Consider the following 17,316-nt stretch of genomic DNA (forward strand, 5'->3'; position numbering starts at 1 on the left):
TGAAAGGCAGACAGCCTCTAGCTTGATGGCAGTAGAACCATCCAGCGGGGTTATCACTGCCAGAACTCCTTTTGACTTTGAGCAGCTCAAGGGGTTTCACTTCCAAATGGAAGCCCAGGATGGTGGCATTCTTCCCAGAAGTACAACAGTGACTGTGAAGTTGTTTGTGGTAGATAGGAATGACAATGCTCCAGTCCTCTTGTTTCTCTTGCCCAGAAATGGCTCTATTCCTGTGGAAATTGTGCCCTGCTCTGCCAGAACTGGACACTTGGTCACAAAAGTGGTAGCAGAGGATGCAGACAGCGGTTCTAATGCTTGGCTTTCCTACCATATTTCTCAGGCTTCTGACTCTAGCCTTTTCAGAGTTTCCTCTAGTATGGGAGAGCTCCATACCGCCCGCTTAATTCTTCCCACTGATGGAATGAAACAGAGAGTGGTGGTAGTAGTTAGGGACCATGGAGACCCACCACTTTCCTCTTCCATCACATTGGGTATACTATTGAGCAACTGTGCACCTCAGGTCCTTCCAGACTTTGAAGATACCTGGGAAACAGAAGGCCACCTTTCTACCCAGAACCTGTATTTAGTAATTGCCCTGGCCTGTATTTCCTTTTTATTTCCGGGGTGCTTGCTTTTCTTTGTGTGTATCAAGGTGAATTAGAGCCCAGTTTGTGGTTCTCAAAGCTGCTGTCACTCTCCAGAGGGACTGAGGTATGGGAGGAAGATGGCTTCGAATCCTTGTATGACATCAGTGACAATAGATGTCACTACAGTTGAGAGACTCTCTCAGACCTATCTCTATCAGGCATCTCTAGGACTTGGTTCTGACTATAACAGTTTGCTATTGTGTGGGGAATACAGTGCTGCTGACCTGAGAAATCTGGCTGCTGAGGTAGGACTGACTTTGCCAGTATCCTGCATTCACATTCGGAATAGGAAAGGGGATACCATAAATGTCAATGCCAGGTTAAGCACATTTTTGGGGATTTGATTCCCTTGGCCAGGAGACGACTGCTAGCTATGTTCTGAAGTGCTTCTTAGGTGAGTCTTTCAACATTTAATCCTTTGAAAAATAAAATAAAATAAAATACTTTAAAAAAAATCCTTTGAATTGGACACTCCTTTTTTTTTTTTTTTTTCAAGCACACGAGGGTTTATTTACAAGCTTGAGCTTGGGTCCAAGTATACCCGACACAGCGGAGCAGGGACTTGGACCCCAAGACTAAGAGGCGTAGCAGCTTTATAGGGGCCAGGGGCCAATGGGATACGCAGAAAGTTGCACAGTCATGTCGGTCCACACGCAGGTGGCCAATTGAATTACATCTTACCCTATAGTATCCATTTGAGCTGGCCTATTACTTTGGTCAGAATTGGCGTGCAATTTTGGCGGGCACAAGGCAGGGTTACATTGTTATGAGCCGATTTCCGATTAGGGTGTGCCCAACGGCTTGACTAGGGTGGGGCAGCGCCTTAAGCAATAAGCAGGTCATGTGGGGGTCATACAGGAGGTGGTGGGTGCAGCACAAAATGGAGTTAGTCCTGCTCTGCTTGAGAATTGGACACTCCTGCTAAGGACACTGTGCTAAGAATCCTGGAAGTATATAAATATTAAAAGACTATTCTTTTTTTAATAAATTTATTTTTTATTGGTGTTCAACTTACCAACATACAGAATAACACCCAGTGCTCATCCCGTCAAGTGCCCCCCTCAGTGCCCGTAACCCATTCACCCCCAACCCCTGCTCTCCTCCCCTTCCACCACCCCTAGTTCGTTTCCCAGTTAGGAGTCTTTATGTTCTGTCTCCCTTTCTGATATTTCCCACACATTTCTTCTCCCTTCCCTTCTATTCCCTTTCACTATTATTTATATTCCCCAAATGAATGAGAACATATAATGTTTGTCCTTCTCCGATTGACTTACTTCACTCCGTATAATACCCTTCAGTTCCATCCACATTGAAGCAAATGGTGGGTATTTGTCATTTCTAATGGCTGAGTAATATTCCATTGTATACATAAACCACATCTTTATCCATTCATCTTTCGATGGACACCGAGGCTCCTTCCACAGTTTGGCTATTGTGGACATTGCTGCTAGAGACATCGGGGTGCAGGTGTCCCAGCGTTTCATTGCCTCTGTACCTTTGGGGTAAATCCCCAACAGTGCAATTGCTGGGTCGTAGGGCAGGTCTATTTTTAACTCTTTGAGGAGCCTCCATACAGTTTTCCAGAGTGGCTACACCAGTTCACATTCCCACCAACAGTGTAAGAGGGTTCCCTTTTCTCCACATCCTCTCCAACATTTGTGGTTTCCTGCCTTGTTAATTTTCCCCATTCTCACTGGTGTGAGGTGGTATCTCATTGTGGTTTTGATTTGTATTTCCCTGATGGCAAGTGATGCAGAGCATTTTCTCATGTGCATATTGGCCATGTCTATGTCTTCCTCTGTGAGATTTCTCTTCATGTCTTTTGCCCATTTCATGATTGGATTGTTTGTTTCTTTGGTGTTGAGTTTAATAAGTTCTTTATGGATCTTGGAAAGTAGCCCTTTATCTGATACGTCATTTGCAAATATCTTCTCCAATTCTGTAGGTTGTCTTTTAGTTTTGTTGACTGTATCCTTTGCTGTGCAAAAGCTTCTTATCTTGATGAAGTCCCAATAATTCATTTTTGCTTTTGTTTCTTTTGCCTTCGTGGATGTATCTTGCAAGAAGTTACTGTGGCCGAGTTCAAAAAGGGTGTTGCCTGTGTACTCCTCTAGGATTTTGATGGAATCTTGTCTCACATTTAGATCTTTCATCCATTTTGAGTTTATCTTTGTGTATGGTGAAAGAGAGTGCTCTAGTTTCATTCTTCTGCATGTGGATGTCCAATTTTCCCAGCACCATTTATTGAAGAGACTGTCTTTCTTCCAATGGATAGTCTTTCCTCCTTTATCGAATATTAGTCGACCATAAAGTTCAGGGTCCACTTCTGGGTTCTCTATTCTGTTCCATTGATCTATGTGTCTGTTTTTGTGCCAGTACCACACTGTAAAAGACTATTCTTGACTTCAAGGAGTTTATAGTTTGTTTTTGAGAAACTCAAACCCATTAAAGAACAATAAAAGTAATATAGTATAATGGTCCAAAATTGGAAGTAAGGCACCAGTTTTTGGTACAGGTAATAAATGACCTTTTAGGAATTTGTTTAAGGAATTATTTAAAGCATAAATCTCTTCATTCAAAAAATATTTTGAGTCACAGATATGTGTAAAGCATTCTGATACCAAAAGTAGGAGTAAAAAATACGCAATACTCTTTGCATAACATACGCAAAATATCACGGAAGATAGGACATTTGTCCAAACCATTACAATACACAGTTTAATGATTATAACCTAAAAAATGTAAAAATAAATTGCAGTGGAGAGAAGGGAAAGAGAGACTGTGAGAGAACATCTGGGAAAGGAGGGAGGGAATCAGAGAAGGTGTTGTGGTAGAGATGGCATTTGAATTTAATCTTGAGTGATACACAATTTGATAAAAATGAAACATATTTTCTAGGTCATACGTTAAATAAATGCCATTTTGGAGAGGTAGTCTTTTGTGAGAATGACACTCTAAAACAGAATAGCTCCACACATTATTTGTAAGTATATGGAAATTACAAGCTTGTCTTAGAACACCGATTTGTATTGATAGAAAGAAGATAAAACCATTGGGTATAGGACTTGACAACCTTTAATGTTGTGTTTTTATTGATATATTTCACAAAGAAGAAAGATGAACCATTGTTTTTTTAAGTTTACTTCCAGTTAACATATGGTGTTATATTTAGTTCAGGTGTACAATGTAATGATTCAACAATTCCATGTGTTAGTACTTGAAAGAGGAAAATTATTACATCAGAAATATTAATATATTCAAGGTAAATTTGCCATTCAAAGCCCATTCAAGTTGGATTTAATTTTCTTATTATTTTAGAGGGCAGTATACTTTAAAATATGTAAATACCATATCTGAGAGTAATGCATCTAATAGAAATTAAGTTATTCAAATACTTAAATGTATCCATAGCGGCCCTCTGCATTTCAGAAACTTTTTAAATCAAATGATGACAGTCTTTAGCAGTTTTGCTATCTTTGGCAGTTCTGATCTCTAGAAGAAGACTTCTGACTTCTCATAGAGATCATGGATGCAAGGGAAGGAGGTATGCAGAGATTAGGGAAGAGAATGGAAGATACCTTGTTTTACTATTCCAGGTAATAGGAGAAAAGCGAGTTATAAGTTATTCTCCTTCAAATAATGATGTTAACTGCAAATAAAATGACTTACATGCATTGTAATTTTGCATATTTAATATTCTCAGATAACATAATAGAATCCAGTATATAAGATACAATTAGTAAATGTTTGCTGAATGAAATACTAAATACATTTGGCAGTGTATGAATGGTGTGGTACCATAGAGGGAAGAGTTCAACATCAAGGGAAAAGATTTAACTCATTTACCCACTTTATATGTATATATCTTTAACACTTTAAAGATCATTTTCAAATATATTATTTCAATGGTTATTTTCTTCCTCATGTCTAATAATGAAACAACACGAAGTGGGATTTTCTGGTCCTAGAGCGTGCTTGAACAACCTCAATGCTGTGTTCTGGCGCTAAATATGATGGCAGTTTCCATTGATGACAAAGTGATTATCAGGGATGCGTGTCTTTGCATCATGAAAGTTGAAGTGGACACAAAAGAGTGCATTTAATTTTAAGGGAGAAAATTGGTGCTTTATAGTGTTAATATTTCAGGTATCAAAACACTTAATGTATATACTCTCTTCCTACCAAAAAATTCATAATTTATTTATTCTATTTCATTGCTTTCTATAACAAAGAGAGATGAGAATACCAGTAATGTCTGAAGTTTGGGAGTCGGATATTGTTTGAAAAACACCTTTTGAGTAGACTTGAAAGGAATTGGATCTGGAAGTTGAAAAATTATTTAAAAGGAAAAATGTAGGGGTACCTGGGTGGCTCAGTCAGTTAAACATCCAACTCTTGATCTCAGTTCAGGTCTTAATCTCAGGGTTGTGAGTTCAAGCCCCACCTTGGGATCCATGTTGGGCATGGAGCCTACTTTAAAAAAATATATATCTATATACATATATATATATGGATAAATATAGCTAATAACAAAGAAAATACTCCCTGCCACCAAATTTTTAAGCTTAAATAAGTGACAGTAGCAAAGATATACTGTTCATACATCCATTTGTGCCATCCCATTTGTCCACTTGAGCAATCTTTTTCCATCAATGTTAAAATTTCATTATTTAGGTAGTCCATTGTCTGCTAGTAATTTTTGTGGACTGGATATTTCCTTACATTTAAGAAAAGTATGATGTATAAGAGCATGGATAAAATAACTTCTACATAGATGGAGTGTTTGTAATTCACCCAAGTGTTTTATTGTTTTCCTCTTCCTCTCCAATTGCATAGTGATCCAAACTTGATTCTTTAGAAAAGAATGCTTGTCATAGTGTTCACTGAATGCCTTAAACACAACAACAGAATTCTAGAAATAAAATATTTATTGCTTGAATTTTATAAAACAAAAATCCTTTGAAGAGTGCAATTTCTGAACAATCTTAACTCTGTCTGAGTCATACAGAATCGTGTTGATGTTTATGTGTTTATATTTCATTCAAATACTAAGTTCTTCTTTTAAAAATTAAGCTTAAAATTCAATTCCAGTGTAGTTAGCATATAGTAATGTATTAGTTAAAGAAGTACAATATAGTGATTTAACAATTCCATACATTACCCAGTGCTCATCATGACAAGTGCATTCCTTAATCCTCATCACCTATTTCACCCATCCCTCTCACCCATCTCCTCTCTGATAACCATCAGTTCTCTGTAGTTGAAAGTCCAATCTTGGTTTGTTTCTCTTTCCTCCCCGCCCCCCATCCTTTGCTCATTTGTTTTGTTTCTTAAATTCTGTATGTGAGCAAAATCGTATGTTATCTGTCTTTCTCCGACTGACGTATTTCACTTAGCATTGTACTCTAAATACTAAGCCCTTCTGTCCTGTTTTAGCTTACAGTGTAAGTATTAATGTATTTTACAAACTGGGGCACCTGGGTGGCTCAGTTGGTTAAGTGTTTGACTCTTGATCTCCACTGAGGTCTTGATCTCAGGGTTGTGAGTTCAAGCCCAACATGGAGCCTACTTAAACAAACAAACATATTTTACAAGACTACTAGTATTTTACAATACTAAAATCTATCATTTAGGTAATTCAGAAAACATTTTTATTTGTATATCTCCTGTTGATAATATTTTACAGATATAAACAAAACTGATGTACTGAGCAACAAGTAGATAACATGTGTCTCATGTTAATTTTTTCTAAGATTTGTGATGAGCAATTTAATTTTGTTTAGATTGGTATCCAAGATGTTGTCTATGAAATCTAAATCTCTGCTTACCATTTAAAATTAATTATACTGGCAAATTTTTTGGATAATAAGTATAATAATGTGGCAAAAATGCGCAACAGTGAACCACTGACTTAGGCATGAAAATTTTAGTTTGGACACATCAATGTTATATTATTGTATCGTTCATCTGGAGTTGAAGCAGTTTCCCCTTTGCCAGGATACTTAGGATGTAGAATGTTTCCCTTTGAAGTGACATTCGTTAACAGTGATAGAATTTTTTTTTTTTTACATTCTAGGTGTTTTTGTTTAAATATATGCCATCAGTAGACTTTCCCATTGGTTGATTATCTATTTTGACTTTGAAACTCATAACTGCATTTTGAAAATCGTTAGAGTGCTGTAACTAAGGAAGCTTGCTGAGGGCAGCCCGGGTGGCTCAGCAGTTTAGTGCTGCCTTCAGCCCAGGATGTGATCCTGGAAACTGGGGATCAAGTCCCACGTCTGGCTCCCTGCATGGAGCCTGCTTCTCCCTCTGCCTGTGTCTCTCTCTCTCTCTCTACCTGTGTCTTTCATGAATAAATAAATAAAATATTTTTTTAAAAAAAGGAAGCTTGCTGAGCATATGAAATACATTCAGATAAAAAAAAAAAAACCTATGTAGGCATACAGTAGAATTCGTTGTATAATAGAGAAACCTCAAACTAGTAAAAGGGAAGGAAAAAATTGCTTAATAACAAGTAGACAGAAGGAAAAAGCAATGCCTGGGAAATGCATGAATGGGAAAATTTTAACAGCATGTCTGATAATGTTAATGATCTGTTGGTGTTTGTTGCCTTCAATATTTACATTTAGAGGGAAACAGTAATATTCCAGAAACTAAATGCATTTTGCTGGGTTGGGGTGAAGGTGGATTAAATTGCAAAGATGCTTTTACATTGCTCAAATGGATATAATATGAATATCAGAAATAATTAACATTTTGAAAAATGTCAAGTGAATGTGGACCATAGCCTAGGGTTCTGACTGAAGTATTATGGGAAATAAGGAGTTTGTTAGTAAAGATGATTTTTAAAAAAGATTTTATTTATTTATTCATGAGAGACACACAGAGAGAGAGGCAAAGACATAGGCAGTGGGAGAAGCAGGCTCCATTCATGAAGCCTGAGGGACTCCATCCCGGGCCCCCAGGATCATGCGCTGGTTGGAAGGCAGGCACTAAACCGCTGAGTCACCCAGGTATCCCAGTAAAGATGATTTTTTTTTTTTACATTCTTTTTTTTAAGAGATTTTATTTATTTATTCCTGAGAGAGAGACAGAGACAGAGATGCAGAGGGAGAAGCAGGCTCCATGCAGGGAGCCTGATGTGGGACTCGATCCTGGGGCTCCAGGATCACGCCCTGGGCTGAAGGCAGGAGCTAAACCACTGAGCCACCCAGGGATGCCCAGTAAAGATTTTTTTTTTTTTTTTTAATTCGTTCATGAGAGACAGAGACACAGGCAGAGGGACAGCAAGCTCCATGCAGGGACCCCGATGTGGGACTCGATCCTGGGTCTCCAGGATCACTCCCTGGGCAGAAGGTAGTGGCTACACCGCTGAGCCACCCAGGGATCCCCAAAGATGATTCTTAAAAACAAAAACTAAATCATAAAGGTTGCTACTCACTTTGTTCCCAGTTTTAATTGATAAGATAAAATTGATTCAGGATATAAATAAATTACGTGTCTCTTTTATATTGCATTTATGAGAAAGAAAATAATTTGGATAACAATTTCCTCCTCAAGCTATAAACACAGGAGGTCATTATATATTCATCTGGAACTTGTCTTTGAATCTAAGAATGAATATGCAATCACATATTCTCTATCCTGCGTTGCAGAGAAAGAGAAAAAACTTTTCTGTCTCATCCTAAATTCTTGGCTGTTCTAGAACCATCTGGTAGCCATCTACATATATACTGTTTTCATAGGAAAACTGTAATGACATAGCCTCAAAAATGTTCTCTGAATTCTTGCACATTATGCTTATTCTTTAGAATCTTTAAGCTAAGATTACAGCTGTTTTATTTAGTCTAAAAATGATGTTCATACAAAATAAAAACAACTAGTTAAGACATCTTTGTAGTGTTTTTTTTTTTGCATTTATACTTAACACTCAGGATAGGCTTGTCATTTTCCTTTCTTATAAGTTTGGTGTAAAGTTATGCTGTCGCTATTAAATTCAAAGGGTTTCTTTTCCTTCTCTTGTCTATTCTCGGGACATGTTTATTAAGATTGGTGATATTTCTTTCTTAAATTAGTGGAATTCACTAGTGATGTTCTCTGTGCCTTAGTTTTCTTTGTGGAGAAGTTTTTTTTTTTTAATTTATTTATGATAGTCACACACAGAGAGAGAGAGGCAGAGACACAGGCAGAAGGAGAGGCAGAGACACAGGCAGAGGGAGAAGCAGGCTCCATGCACCGGGAGCCTGACGTGGGATTCGATCCCGGGTCTCCAGGATCGCGCCCTGGGCCAAAGGCAGGCGCTAAACCGCTGCGCCACCCAGGGATCCCTGTGGAGAAGTTTAAGGCATGAAAATTAAATTTCTTTATTGGTAAAGAGTTATTTATAGTTTTATTCTTCTTGTTTTGTAAATTGTCTTTTCCAAAAATATGTTAATTTCATATAAACTTTTTTGGTAGAAGGTTTTTTTTTTATAATATCCTCTTGTGATCTTTTTAACACCTGTAGGATCTGTAGTGATATTCCCCTTTTAAATCCTGATACTAGTTATTGTCACCATTTTTCCTGACTAGATTGGGAGGTAGTTTATTAGTTATATTAGCCTTCCCAAGAACTAATTTTTTTGGCTTTTAGAATTCTATTTCTTGTATATTTGCTTTCTATTTTATTAACTTCTCCTCTTAACTTTATTTTCCTTTCCCCATATTCATTTTCCATTTGTTTTCTACCTGCTTTATTTAGCTTACCGATTTTCAGGTTTTATTGTTTCTAATATATAGATTTGAAGCAATAAATTTCTGAGGTGCTTGGGTAGCTCAGTTAGTTAAGCAACTGACTCTTGGTTTCAGCTCAGGTCATGATCTCAAGCCCCGAGTTGGACCTGAACTCAATACATGGAGCCTGGTAGAGAGTCTCTCCCTCTCCCTGTGCTCTTCCTCTCTCTCTCTTTCTCAAGACAAACAAACAAAGTTTTTAAAAACCTATAAATTTCCACTAAGCATAGTATTAGCTGCTTCACACAAATCTTACTTTAAATTTTTTTAATTGAAGTGTAACATACATAAAAGTTCATATATCATAAGTATACAGCTTCATGAATAATCCAAAGCCAACCAAATCATGTAACAACCACAGAAGTAAGGAAGTAGAGAATTACCAGCAACCCACCCCTACCCCACCCATCTATGGTTACTCTCGTCTGAAATATAACCATTATCATGAGTTCTAACATCATAAAAATAGAATCATATAGTATAATTATGTTTTTATGTCTGGTTAATTTCACTCAGTATTGTATACATCTCCTTTTTCCCCACAACAAAAATCCCAGTTTTCATTTATACCAGTGTAATTACTCATTTGTTACCACATGCTACTCAAGCAACAGACTTAGAAAACAATACCAGCACTACATCAACAATATGATTATGGTATCGTGCTCACTTCGACAGCACATAAACTAAAATTGGAATGATACAGAGATTAGCATGGCGCATGCGCAAGAATGATGGGCAAATTCGTGAAGTGTTCCATATTTTTAAAAAATTAAAGAGGAAGACAAACCACGAGAGACTCCTAACTGGGAAACAAAGGGCTGCAGAAGGGAAGGTGGGTGGGGGATGGGATAAATGGGTGATGGGCATTAAGGAGGGCATATGTTGAGATGAGCACTGGGTGTTACACTATATGTTGGCAAATTGAATTAAAAACAATTTTTTTTAAATTTATGATAGTCACACACAGAGAGAGAGAGAGAGAGGCAGAGACACAGGCAGAGGGAGAAGCAGGCTCCATGCGCCGGCAGCCCGACGTGGGACTCGATCCCGGGTCTCCAGGATCGCGCCCTGGGCCAAAGGCAGGCGCCAAACTGCAGCCACCCAGGGATCCCGGCAAATTGAATTTAAATAGAATATTTTTAAAAATATGATTATCGTATCAGTTTAATATTTTTGTCATTATTTTCACTGTAGCATATATCCCACTAGGAATGTGCAAATTACTGTGTTTTAAAATATCTTGGAGGGATGCCTGGGTGGCTGGGCGGTTGGGCATCTGCCTTTGGCTCAGGGCATAGTCCTGGAGTCCCGCATCAGGCTCCCTGCATGGAGCCTGCTTCTCCCTCTGCCTGGGTGTCTCTGCCTCTCTCTCTGTGTGTCTTTCATGAATAAATAAATAAAATCTTTAAAAAATATCTTGGAATAGTTCATCTCTGTGTTAAGCTGCCAAGTACACACAGAGTTAGGTTCATTTATTTTAAGTTGCTTTCAAATATAGTCCTGAAACTAATATTCCACTGTATGTTAACTAACTGGAATTTAAATAAAAACTTTTTAAAATCGGACTTGCTTTTTAAAATTTAATTTTCTTTTTTAATTATGTAAAATATTACAATGGTTCCCAAATACATTTATAAAAAAAAGTATATTTAGAAAAGTCTGGTATGTACTATTGCCTGTTCCTCTACTTTAGTCCTTCTTTCCTCTTATAGGTAATCAAATTTTATGGTTTATCCTTTTTACTATTTCTTCTTCTGATAGATATAAGCAAATATGTATGTGTGTATATCTTCTGCTTTTTAGGATAAATTATGACATATAAAGCATATTCTTCTGCACTTTAGTTTTTTTCACTTAAAAATATAAACTTGCAATCACTCCGTAGTAGTATATAAAAGTACTCCATGTTTCTTTTTTTTTTTTCTTAATTTTTATTTACTTATGATAGTCACCGAGAGAGAGGGAGAGAGGCAGAGACACAGGCAGAGGGAGAAGCAGGCTCCATGCACCGGGAGCCCGACGTGGGATTCGATCCCGGGTCTCCAGGACCGCGCCCTGGGCCAAAGGCAGGCGCCAAACCGCTGCGCCACCCAGGGATCCCCTCCATGTTTCTTAATGATGTCTTTTGGTTAACAGGAACTCCTAATTTTTTTAATTTAATTTTATTTATTTATTCATGAGAGACAAACAGGGAGAGTTAGAGACACAGGCAGAGGGAGAAGCAGGCTCCTTGCAGGGAGCCTGATGTGGGACTCGATCCTGCTACCGGGATCACGCCCTGAACAGAAGGCAGACAGACGTTCAACTGCTGAGCCACCCAGGCTCCCAGGAACTCCTAATTTTAATGATATCCAATTTTTGATATTTTCTTTTTACTTAGTATTCTTTCTATCCTTTTAATGAAATGTAGCCTACCTGAAGGTCATGAAGATACACTTCTATATTATCTGCTAGAACATTGTTGTCCAATGGAACTCTGTATGTTGGAAATTTTCTATATCTACGTATATAGGACAGATGGCTACTGAGCACTTGAAATGTGGCTAGTGAAACTGCAGGGCTGAATTTTTAATGTTACTAAATTTAATTGAAGCTTATGTTTAAATAGCCATATCTGATTAGTGGTTGCCATAGTTCCAGCGGCTTTCTTGTTTTAACTTGTACATTAAGAATCTTAATCCATCTGAAATTGTGTATTTGAGTACATGGTGTAATGTCGGAGCTGAGATTGTTTCCATGTGTAAATCAGTTGGATTTTCTACATATACAACACCATTTAATAAAAGACCACCCTTTTCTTACTACTCTGCAGTGCTACCTTTATCATAAACCAAGTGACTGTATATTTGTGCCTATTTCTAGACTCATTCTGTTTCATTGGGCTAGTCCTCTTCTTTGTGCTAATACCATTGTATATTGATGCGTATTGATATACAGTTGTGTAAGTTCTCCCACTTTGTTCTTCTGCTTCCAGATTAATTTAGCTCTTTTTGACCCTTTGCATTTCTATAGAAATTGTAGAATCAGCTTGTCAATTCCTGCCAAAAAACTCCTGCTCTTATTTCAATTCGTATTGTATTAAATCTGCAGAAAATATGAGGCATATTGACAGTTTGACAAAATTTTACTTGGATTTTTATTTACTGTATAAAAATATGGAATTTATTAACATAATGACTATATATCCATAAACAGCTGGTCTACTAACATGATGTATCCTTCTATTTATTTTTTTCTCTTAGTGTTTATGTGAATTTATGTGTGTGTGGAGATATTTTGTGCAATTTCATTAGATGTTTGGTATTTTGATGCTATTATAAATGGCATTTAAAAATTTCATTTTATAATTGTTTTTGTTGCAGATATGAAGATATAAAACTAATTTTTGTATTAGGTTTGCTTCCAGTGTCCTTGCCAAATTTTGTTTTGAAAGCTCACATTTTTATATTATCTTACATTTTCTACATACACTGTTATGCCATTTCCAATACTCTTAGTTTTATTTATTTTCTTAACTTTCTTTTTAAAAAAAAAAAAAGATTTTATTTATTTATTCATGAGAGACACACAGAGAGAGAGGCAGAGACACAGGCAGAGGGAGAAGCAGGCTCCAAGCAGGGAGCCTGACCTGGGACCTGGGTCTCCAGGATCAGGCCCTGGGCTGACGGCGGTGCTAAACCGCTGAGCCACCCGGGCTGCCCTTAACTTTCTTCATATAGCTTTTGTTTTATGTTTTGTGGCTTTGTTGAAGTGATAATAGTCTTGTCTTAGTTCTTATCTAAGAGAGAAAGTTTTTTATATTTAATATGAGATACATTTTTTTCCCTCAGAAGTCCTTTGTCAGGTTAAGGAAGCTTCCTTTCTTTTCTAATTTACTAAGAGATCTTTAAAAGATTATGAATAGGTATTAAATTTATCATATTATTTCTCTGTTTATTGAAGTGATCATATGATTTTATCCTTTATTTTATTCAAATCATAAGTTACATTGGTTGATTTATTAATAATAAACCAATATTGCATTCTTGGGATAAACCTTGGTTGATTGTAATTTATTATTCTTCTCTATATCACTGGATTTAGTTTTCCAACATCTTGCTTAGAATTTTAAACATATGTGTTTATGATAGAAATTGGCTTGTAATTTTCAATTCTTGTAATGTTTCTGTCAGGGTTTGATATCAAGGCTATGCTGGCTTCATATAGTAAGATAAGAAATTTTACTTCTTTTTTAATTCTTTGGAAAGTTTGTATAAATCAGTGGGTTTTTTTCTTCCATAAATATTTGGGAGAATTCAGAATTAAGCCTTATTGGATTAAAGGTCTTTTCATGAAAATATTTTTAATTATGAATTCAATATCTGCAAGAGGCACAGAGCTATGGAAATTTTATATTTCTAGTTGTGTCAGTTTGGCAAATTTTTTCCCACATATTTGTGCATTTCATAATGCACAATTTAAATTTCATAATGTAATATATAGGCTTAAAGTCATTCATTGTATTTCTCATTATTTTAATGTAGTAAGACCATATTTCTTTCTACATTCCTCATATTAGTATTTTTGCTTTCTCTTTGTAAAAAATAAGTTATGCCATAGATTTATTTATTTGAGAGAGAGCACATGAGCATGGGGAGCAGGAGAAGGTGAAGCAGGCTCCCCGTGAAGTAGGAAGCCCAATGCAGGGCTCTATCCCAATATCCTGGGATCATAACCTGAGCTGAAGGCAGACACCCAACCAGCTGAGCTACCCAAGTACCCCTTGGGTAATCCTGTTTAAAATATTAAAAGAATATGTGGGGCGCCTGAGTGGCTCAGTTGGCTAAGCGTCTGACTTTGGCTCAAGTAATGATCCTTGGGATGGAGTCCTGGTTTGGGGTTCCTGCTGGGTGAGGAGTCTGTTTCTCCCTCTCCCTCTGACCCTCCCCCCTGCTCATGCTCACACATATGTACAAGTGCACTCTCTCTCCCTCTCTTGAATAAATTTAAAAATCTTTAAAAAGAAAGAATATGAGACCAATAAGTTATTAATGGGAGGACAATAGGATAAAAATATACTTAATCTATAGGAAAGGGGGGGAAAGACAAATTAGAACAGATGCAATTTAAAAAAGTAATGAGATTATATAAATTGAAGTATACCAGTAGTTACATTAAATGTAAACTGACAAAAAAATAATAAATAAAAATAAATAAATGTAAACAGACTAAATATTCAAATTAATAAAAGATGGTCAGACTGGTTAGAAATTAAACAACCATATGTCGTTTATTGGAGACATATCTTTATTAAAAGATAAAGTTTGAAAGTAAAAGGATGGGTAAAGATTATATCATGCAAACACTTATCAAAAGGAAACTGTATACAGTATTTGCTATACAAATATCACTTGTAGTAGACCTTAAGGCAAGAAACTTAATAGTTATAAGTATAGACATTACATAATTATAAGAGGATCAGGAAGATAAAATAATTGTAAATTGCATTGTATACATTTGAATAATTATTATTTTATTTGGCTTTAGAACACCTAAGCAACTTGAATGTTTACAAGGGGGAAAATGCTGTGTTTTCTTCCTAAAATTTCTTTTATATTTTATAAGTCTGTTGAAGTTCTTGAAGTGATTTTTGCCTATTTCCTCATAGTTCTGAAATGAGACATTAGAACTGTTTCTATTTCTTTTAATCTTCTATTCCACTGTATAGTTCTTATCACTGCAGAAACATCTGCTCATGCTCTCAGCTTCTAATATTGGCTTATTCTTTCTGTTGATGATTGTGATTAAGAATATTGTCTTAACTTCTCTGCTGCTGAATCTGCTTCTGTAATTGTTGTAAGTCGTGAATTATTCTCTGAAACATAATTCTCTTTGGTTCCTATTTCTAGCCATAGTTGGGACTATTTTGGAAAATACTAAAAATAGTCCATCAGGTCTAATAATTAATCACAAGTTGTCCACTGAGATTGTCTCTAGTCTCCAACTTGGTACCTAGAAATAACATAGACACTAAGGAAGTTAGTAACAGGCCTGTTTTGCATTCCTGTTCTTTTGATTTGGAAAATGTCATGTAATAGGAAAAAAAGATTTTATATTTGGTTTCTTCTCTTAAAATGAACATATTCTACATCTCTATTAAGGCTTCCATAGGATACCTTCCAAAATTAACAACAGCCTGAGCAAGATAGTTAATTATTAAGGTGTTTAAGATGAAATGCATTTCCCAAGCACCTGTTCTCTACTACCGAAGATTAAAGTATTGGGAAGGTTATAAGGCATGCTGTCTGCATTTTGGTGCATTGTGAATCACAATTGGTGATCTCGGGTACCTCTCAACTTTTATTCAACTAAAAATCTAATAGGTCTGAGTTATAATGATGCCCCTTGTAGCTCTGTGGAGGACAAAAGATCTAATTTTGAGAGCTTAAGCATTTGCCTTTATTCTTATGTAGTGTACTTCATAATCTATGACTCTTAGGCTCACAAAAAGTTTGCTCATACTGATTTTTACTACCAAACAGAATTTACCATCAGTGTAACAAGTGAGGAGTTGAAAGTAGTTTATATTCATATTTGTAGTTATGATATTCTGTATTCAACCTACTTAGATGAGCAGAGGGATAAATTGTGAAAATTTAATCTGTAGTTTAGGCATATTTCAGCTGCTATCTGCCTCCTTCAGGTTTGCCTCTCCTCTGAAGTACACTGTCCATTTTCATTCTATAATTTATTTATAAATTAATCAGTATTTTATCATTTGTTCTCATGAAATGTTCTACTGAAGGTTGTACCCTAGAGTGATTTGACTGAATTTATTTTGAGCCTTTTTTCTCTTTTTTGTCTATATAATGGCTGAATAGTCTCCTATTCAAAAGCTTCCTTGGGGTTTTTAGAAATCCAAGACCAGGAGAAACTTAAATCAGTTTTTGTGAAGATTTTATTTTCTGTTTATAACATCAGTAGAGTTTGTTTTACATCCTAAATAATACAAAAATATTGCACAGAAACTATAAATTCCCAGAATCTCCCCCTAGGTATTAAGTAATCTAAATTTAGATATACAACTCTATGCAGTTAAAGAAATGGAATTTTCCCCCATTGTCATTTAAGATTGTTATCAAGTACCTCAAGGTAATTTGATTATGATAACAAACAAAGGGCCAGTATCCTTTTGTGGTTTATGAATCATATTTTTATAGTGATATTCAATGTATCTGGCTTTATTTTTATCAACTTTATTATAGTAGCTAATATAGACTGCATTCATTTAAAGTATATGATTCAGTGAGTTGTGTTTTTTTTTTAATTTATTTATTCATGAGAAACACACACACACACACAGACAGAGAGAGAGAGAGAGAGAGGCAGAGAGAGAAGCAGGCTCCATGCAGGGAGCCCGACATGGGACTCGATCCTGGGTCTCCAGGATCAGGCCCTGGGCTTAAGGCGGCGCCAAACCGTTGCGCCACCGGGGCTGCCCTGATTCGGTGAGTTTTGATGATCGTATACACTCTTCAAATTACCATGAAGGTACAGAATATTTCCATCACCCCCAAAGGTTTCCTTTTATCCCTTTGCATTCATTCCCCTCCCTCTGTCCCAGGCCTCAGAGAACAACTGATCTGCTTTCTCTCACTGATAGATTAATTGCGTTTTCTAGAATAATATATAAATGAAATTGTTCAATAGGGAGTTTTTGTATCTGCCTTTTTTCACTCAGCCTAATGATTTTGAGATCGATTTATGTAGTTGTATATATTCAGTAGTTCATTCCTTTCCATTGTTGAGTAGTATTTCCATTGTAAGGACATATCATATTCTTTTTTTTTCTTTTAAGATTTTATTTATTTATTCATGAGACACACACACACACACAGAGAGAGAGAGACAG

General features: G+C 36.3%; 1 protein-coding gene and 1 non-coding gene across 13 annotated transcripts in view; both read left to right on the forward strand.

The window, feature by feature from the left end:
* LOC140633522 (protocadherin alpha-C2) overlaps nt 1-17,316 on the forward strand; it is a 187,882-nt gene that overhangs the window by 106,753 nt on the left and 63,813 nt on the right. The window lies entirely within an intron of this gene.
* Nucleotides 10,085-10,188, forward strand: LOC140634596 (U6 spliceosomal RNA). Its single transcript, XR_012032018.1, has one exon. It is a non-coding gene; the product is annotated as a U6 spliceosomal RNA (small nuclear RNA).

The sequence above is a fragment of the Canis lupus genome, chromosome 5 (assembly GCF_048164855.1).
Source record: "Canis lupus baileyi chromosome 5, mCanLup2.hap1, whole genome shotgun sequence".
Lineage (NCBI taxonomy): Eukaryota > Metazoa > Chordata > Mammalia > Carnivora > Canidae > Canis > Canis lupus.